This window comes from Cupressus sempervirens, chromosome 4 (genome assembly GCF_028749045.1).
Source record: "Cupressus sempervirens isolate cs-2001-9-10 chromosome 4, ASM2874904v1, whole genome shotgun sequence".
In the NCBI taxonomy this organism is placed as follows: domain Eukaryota; kingdom Viridiplantae; phylum Streptophyta; class Pinopsida; order Cupressales; family Cupressaceae; genus Cupressus; species Cupressus sempervirens.
In genome coordinates, this window is record NC_143121.1 from 612,278,967 (window position 1) to 612,287,317 (window position 8,351).

The window sequence follows — 8,351 nt, forward strand, 5'->3', positions numbered from 1 at the left end:
TGGATAAGATGTAAAAAGAGATAACACTAAAAGAAAATAGTAGATTGTAGTGAAAATTTATATTTTATGTATAATATACTATATATTATGTATGGGGGAGCATTACCATGTACAGAAGTGTATCCTTTACAAAACCAATTTTGAAAAATCTAAAAAAAATAGTATGCTCTACCAAGTTGGAGACATAAGGTGATGGATAATTCAGTTTTGACAAATAAATGCTTTTGTCACTAATTCCAAAGGGGGAGATTGTTGACATTCTAGTCATGTTTATTACTAGTGACATACAGTTATTCAAATTGTAAGTTCATACTAAGCATATTGTATAGTTAATAGTGTTAATCAACTATTTCAGTTGTTATTGAGTTCTATAGTTGCTACCGAGTCCTTTGGACAGATTTTACTTTGCATTGAGAAATTACTACAAAAGTGATGATCAGTAGTGTAAATTGAGCATTTTAGTGTATGCCAAGTTTACCGGTACAAATCAAGTTGTGCAGTACTTATCAAGTTGAAAGTTGATTTATGCAAGTCTAATGTTGACCAAGCTACTTAGTGTTAATGAAGAGACTCGATTTACACTAAGTTCAAATTGATAGCATTAACTAAGCTATACAGTGTGAATAAAGTGATTCACTTTATATGCTGAGTTTAATAGTATTTGTTGAGTCACTAGGGTAGACCAATTTCAAGACTATTTGGAAGTGATCAGTATTGACCAAGCTTCTACATCTACCAAGTGCATGATGATGTTGAGCACTGATAGTGGATGCCAAGTATTAGAACCTCACCAAGTCAGTCTTTAGGACCCGAGTTTCTACACTCTAGCCAACTTTGTAATATTTGTGTAAACTTGTATTATGGCCAACTTTGTAATATTTGTGTAAACTTGTATTATGGCCAGCTTTGTAATTATGTAATTACATTGATATATATATATAATAATCAAAGAGAAGTATTCTAATCATCAAAGAAGGGTAAAAGAGAAAATTACAATGGCTATAGCAGTATAAGTAGCAGCAAAATATAAACCTATCATAGCAAGGTGATTTATACACTTAGAGGAATCTTATTCAGCAAACCAAGTTGCTGATTAGAGATCAGCTACTACTTCATCCTAATAGGTGGATTAGTCAAATAATTTAACAAGGTAGACCTAACAGTCTTATGTAAATCTCTTTACCAAGTGCATACTTCATTGTATGTTTGCAAATCATTTTGCAAGGTGAACCTAGTAGTCCTTATTGCTCCTAATAAGGCAGATCATCAGAAGTGATCATTATAAGCCTTAATAAGCCAAATTTATACTTTAGTACTAAAGCTTGTAGGTATCATCCCCACCCCAATTTTACTTTCTATTTGGAAGGTTTTTGGGTTACCAAATCTTGTGTTAAAGTGTTATGTATGCTTTCCTATTTTTAGTTTCTCATACATGCAGTTAGATCAAAATTCACATTAGGATTAATTGCTAATCAAGGATAGAATTTTTTATGGTTACTAATTCACCCTCCCCTCTCAGTAACCTAGCCTGACATAACATTTCTAGCAATATCTTTTTATGAAATGCATCAAAAAGGGTCATAGGTTATATCCTAAGACCCCTTTCGACCCATTCAAACAAATCAAATAGGTCCCTATGGATCTTAGGACCCCTAAGGACATATGTTGTCATGAAATGGGTTGAAATGTATCGTAGGTTATCCTATTACCCCTTTTGACCCATTCGAAGAAACCAAATAGGTCCCTAGAGGTCCTAAGACCCTAGGGACATATGTTGTCATGAAATGCATTGGAAGAGGTCATAGGTTATCCTATGACCCCTTTCGATACATTTGAATAAATCAAATAGGTCCCTAGGGGTCCTCGGACCCCTAAGGACATATGTTGTCATGAAATGTGTTGAAATGGGTCATAGATTATCCTATGACCCCTTTCAAACCATTGGAACAAATCAAATAGGTCCCTAGGGTTCTTAAGACACCTAGGGACATATGCTATCATGAAATGCTTCAAAAGGGGTCATAGGTTATCAAATGAACCCTTTCAACCCATTTGAACAAATAAAATAGGTCTCTAGCAGTCCTAGGACATCTAGGGGCATATACTATCATGAAATGCATCAAAAGGGGTCATAGGTTATCCTATGACCCCTTTCAACCCATTCAAACAAACCAAATAGGTCTCGAGCAGTCCTAGGGCTGCTAGGATATATGTTGTCATGAATAGTGTCAAAAGGGTTCATAGGTTATCCTATGACCCCTATTGACCTATTTGAACAAATAAAAAAGGTCCCTATGGGTCCTAGGACCCCTAGAGACATATGTTGTCATGAAATGAGTCAAAAGGGGTCATAGGTTATCTTATGACCCCTTTTGACCCATTTGAACAAACAAGATGGATTCTTAGGAGTCCTAGGACCCTTAAGGACATATGTTGTCATGAAATGCATCGAAAGAGGTGATAGGTTATCTTATGATCCCTTTTGACCCATTCAAAGAATTAGTATCATTTGATTTCCATAATCCATTAGCAATAATCAGAGTTTTAATGGAATTTGATTGTGTCTATATTTTTTAGCATCAACATTTTGAATCATTGTGTGTGATCTAAAACATTGATGCTAAAAAATATAGACACAATGATTGATCACTATGTGTGATCTGAAACGTTGATGCTAAAAAATATAGACACAATCAAATTCAAGAAAAACTCTAACCATTCAAAGAAATCAAATAGGTACGTAGGGGTCCTAGGACCCCTAGGGACATATGTTGTCATGAAATGCATCGAAAGGGGTTATAGGTTATCCTCTGACCCCTTTTGACCCATTTGAGCAAAGAAAATAAGTCCCTAGGGATCTTAGGACCCCTAGGGACATGTTGTCATGAAATGCATCGAAAGGTAATGTATCACCCCTTTCATCCTATTCGAACAAATCAAATAGGTTCCTAAGGGTCCTAGGACCCCTAGGGACATGTGTTGTCATGAAATGCATTGAAAGGAGTCATAGGTTATCCTTAAGGTATGACCCCTTTCGACCCATTCAAATAAATCAAATAGTTCCCTAAGGATCCTAGGACTCTTAGGGGCATATGTTGTCATGGAATGTGCTAAAAGGGGTCATAGGTTATCCTTTACCCCTTTCAGCTCATTCAACCCAACAAAAAACTTTACCTTCATTTGTTGTTACCTTTATTTCGTTGCATAAGAGAACCACTAGAAAATCTAAGAATTTTGGTGGACGTCTCACCTTACATAACCTTGACGGGCTTAATAAATAATATTTTTGTTCTAAACAAGATCATTCATTGCTCTATATTTTTAATGGTAACCTTTTGAATTATAGATGGATTACCCTAGCTTATGACCCAATGACTGTTAAATATAATAATTATTATAATATATGACTATATAATAATAATCATAATAATAATAATTATTATATTACTATATTATATTTAATTATTATTATTATTATATATATTATTATTTTATTTTAAATAATAATTATAGTCATATATTACTATATTATATTTAATAAAATACTAATATATAATAATATACAATTTTATTCACATTTCCCATACTTGGCAAATTTTGACTTCCATCCAAAATTTGGGCAACCATTTCGGGTACCTAATATGGGATTGGGTACCCAAAATACTAGCATACTTTTTCCAAAATATTCTCTGTCGTTGTAGACCCAACAATCATGTTTGCTTGGGCCATTTTCATGGGTTTGGAGAAAGGTGATTGCTTAAGGCCCATATGATCAAAAAAGTTGCTATAATTTATGATTAGGTGTCTGATATTGTTGTCCGAATGGGGAGTAGTAGGCATTGAAAGGCTAAATGCAAAAGGAAGGTATTGAATGAAGACATTGCAACATATAGGGAAAGGGACAAGGTAAATCACCAAAGGAAGAGACAAGGTATGTTAAATGTGAATCAAGTTGAGGATGTATTGAAAATGTACCAATTGATAATGATATTGCCAAGATTGAAAATTTGGAGGATAAAAATTTTACCAATTCATAATGTAAATGCCATGATTGACCATGCCAAAAATGAAAATGCATAGGAATGTTACATGTATCTGCTAATTATAATTGACATGAAAGTCCTAGAACACTAACATGGATAATTGAAATTGATGAAATGATTATTACCAATTTCAAAAGAAAAAAATTACAAAGAACCATTCGATTGTGGGCTTCAAGACTATATAAAATATTTTTCGGCAACAAGACAGTAGTGGAGCAATGTAAAAAAATTATGCACTTATTAAAGATGCAAAAGATGAGACCTATGCTTTCCGAATTTAAGATTCATCTCAATAAAAAATTGAAAAAAGATCCTATTATTGTGAAGAATCTTTTCAGTGCTCTTAATAGCATTGGGAAAAATAGTAGGGAGAATGATAAGAGAGTTTCTTGAAGGGTTATTACAACTTCTTTTGTAAGTCATCATATGAGAAAGGGTAAATATATGAGACAAACTTGTATTAACTTGAACCTAAATTGTACTACTTTGAGAAGAGCACTTAGTAGATGAGAGAGAATTGATGATCCTCTTCAAAATGAAACATGGGATTTTGGTGGGAAACTTCCATATTTTGATAAGAAGCTATCTAATTATGTGAAGCAACAAATTACATAGTTTTGGAACTCTAGCTCAAAAGTATTACCCATTTCTAAAGACATGTTGAAGTTAAGAATTGGAATCAGAAATCGCATGCCACATCCTAAAGATTATTTGGAGGTAAGTTGAAGTATGTTGTTCAAAGAATTTAGAGAGAGTCATCCAAGATTGCATATATCACAAAGGGCTTTTGAATCTTTGAAGCCATTTTATTGTGTGCCACTTAAAATTTGAAATACATGTTGTTGCAAATATCATGTGGATTTTTCTATGCACCATGAACTATTATGCTCCATCCATTCTACTTTGCATAGTAAAGAAACATTGCATCATGAAGCCCTAATGGAGACCCTAAAATAGAGAGAGGACTCCACATGAAAACTTGACTAGGTATATTTACTTCTTATATTATTTTGTTCATAATTATTTGGTGAACCAATGATTATCTTGTTTAATATGATTATTTACTAATATTTTTTATGATATTGGAATGTAGGTACATCATGAAGAGTAGCCATGCATGAAGATAAAAAATTAAATAAAGAGCAGAATAAAGAAAAATCTATTCAATTTTTGTCACTATGATTTTTGATAGTTGTGTATTGATGTAATAATGATGAAACATTTGAGTTATTCTAAATGTAAACTTGTTGATTCAATGTAAGAAACAAAGATGTTTTTACTTAATGTAATTTATGTGGAGGGACCTAAAAAATGATGATTTTAATACATACTAACACCAAACTTGCACTGTGTCCAATGCCAAAAACTAAAGGGAGGTAAAAAATAATGTTTTTACTTAATACCAACCCTAGTGACACCAATGTTTTGGCTATGAAGAGCCTCCATCATTCGTGGCCACCCCATATCAAAAAGTCGCCAAGCTTCTCTAAGTGCATTCGGAGGTCAACCTTCCAAGGGTCATAACTCAAAGCTCATAGGGGCTATCAGTGAAATGTCAAATGATGAAAGATAGACGTATGGAGGCCTACAATAACCTATCTCATTTCTAAGAGATCACATTTGGTTTGGATTTGGCACAACAATCTTGCTTGATGTCAAAACCCACAATATGCCTTGGTTCATATGTGCATCATTGTGTAACTTTAAAATTGCTGATCTTGGCATCAAATATTTAGTTCCATTAGCTAAAAATGGGTGGGTGAACCCTAGTGACACCCTTTTTCTAGTCACAAAGAGCCTCCAAAGTTGGCAGCCACCCCATACTGATGAGTCTCCAATGTGCTCTAAGTGCGTTTTGAGGTCAATCTTCTAAGGTTTGTAACTCAAAGCTCATTGGGGTTATCAATGAAACATTTAATGCTAAAAGATGGGCATGGTGAGGCCCACAATAACCTATCTCATTTCTAAGAGATCACATTATGTTTGGATTTGACACAACAATCTCACTCAATACCAAAACTCATAGTGTGCCTTAGTTCATATGTACATCACTTCGTAACTTTGAAACTACTAATCTTGGCATCAAATCAATAGTGCCATTAGCTCTAGATGGATGGTTGAACCCTAGTAACACTCTTATTCTAGCCACAAAGAGCCTCTAACATTCATGTCCACCCCATTTCAAAGAGTATCCAAGGTGCTCTAAGTGCATTTCAAGGTCAATGTTTTGAGGGTCATAACTCAGAGCTCATGGGGGCTATCAGTGAAATGTTGAATGCTAAAAGAAGAACATACCAAGACCTATAATAACCTATCTCATTTTTGAGAGATCATAATTTTTTTTGGATTTGACACAATGTTCTCGCTCAATGCCAAAACTTGTAGTGTACCTTAGTTTGTAGGTGCATCACTGCGTAACTTTGAAACTATTGATCTTGGAATTGAATCATCAATTCCATTAGCTCTAGATGAGTGGGTGAACCCTAGTGACACCCTTTACCTAGCTATTGAGAGCCTCCATCATTTATGACCACCCTGTATCAAAGAGTCTCCAAGGTGCTCTAAGTCCATTTGAACATCAATCTTTTGAGGATCGTAACTTGGAGCTCATGGGGTCTATCAATGAAACATTGAATGCTATAGGATAATCATGCCAGTGCCTAAAATAACATATCTTATTTCTGAGAGATCATATTCCATTTGGATTTGGCACAATGATCTCCTTGATGCCAAACTTGTTATGTGCCTCAGTTCATTAGTGAACCACTACGTAACTATGAAACTGATGATCTGAATTGCCAGAATCATTAGCTCTAGATGGGCTAATAAAGCCTAGTTACACCCTTGTTCTAGCCAAAAATATACTCCATTGTTCATGGCCATCCCATATCAAAGAGTCTCCAAGGTGCTCTAAGTACATTTGGGGGTTGATCTTTGGAGGGTCATAACTCGAATCTCATGGGGGTTATTGGTGAAACATTAAATGCTACAAGATGGTCATCTCAAGACCTACAATAACCTATCTCATTTCTAAGAGATCATGTTCCATTTGGATTTGGTGCAATGGTCTTGTTTGATGCCAAAACTTGTAGTGTGCCTCAATTTATTGGTCCATCATTGCATAAATTTGAAAATACTAATCTTCACATCAAAAAATTAGTTCCATCAGCTCCAAATGGGTAGCTGAAGCCTAGTGACACCCTTGTTCTAGCCATAGAGATCCTCCATCATTTGCAACCACCTTGTACCAAAGAGTCTCCAAGGTGCTCTAAGTGTGTTTGGGCAAGTGAACCATAGTGACATCTTAAGGGATTGCAGAGATCATTTCAAATTAAACATTGCATCAAAATTTGATAATAAATTTTGTTCAAATGTTCTTCACAAATTATTATATTTGAATCAAATATAACAAACATGATCAAAATGAATGATATTCCATAAACATGAACAATACACATGATCCACAATAAATTGAACAATAATATACTAAATTAATATGTATATCATTTTGCACATAAATGAAAAAAATATATCAAAATAAATGTATCCATAGACAAATTATAGAAATATATATATCAAAGTTCATGTGTCTATAGATAAATTATGCAAATATATATTCAAATACATAGATCCATATACAAAATGCGACCGGTCATGCAATCAAAATGTGTATAGTATCAATGTTTCTATATAGAATGTGGCATATGCCATCTCAAAATATCTCATGATATGTCCTATGCTACTAGTGGATGATCAAAATGTAGCCTCTTCACTGCACTAGGTGGATCAAATGCCTCCTACATAAACAAAAAAGGAAAACCCAAAGTTAAAATACTAAATTTACATGAGTCTATGTATCTAACATTGAATTACTCAAGTGCACATAATAATCCTTTTTTTAATAAAGATTTATATTTTTAAACTTTCATCATAAATACCTCTCTCATCAACCTCTTGCATCGGTGAGGAGTCCTCTCATATGTCCTCAAACCTCATTGATTGTGGCATGTATATGTTCAAGTATGTTTGTTTGATGAATCTACAAATTCAAATATAATATTATAATTAATAACATGCTAAATTTGTATCATATCAATAATTCAAACTACAACTTACTTCTGTCAACTCCTCCTCTGGATATAATGCCCGTGGGAGAAAAGATACAGAACTTTGACATCCAACCTCTTGTGTACTACGTGTTTCCTATGAGATACAAAAGACTATTTTTTAATATCATGAAAACAAATTTTTAATTTGTTTATAAAATTAAGGAAAATAACAAATAAATGATACTTATACATAAGATGG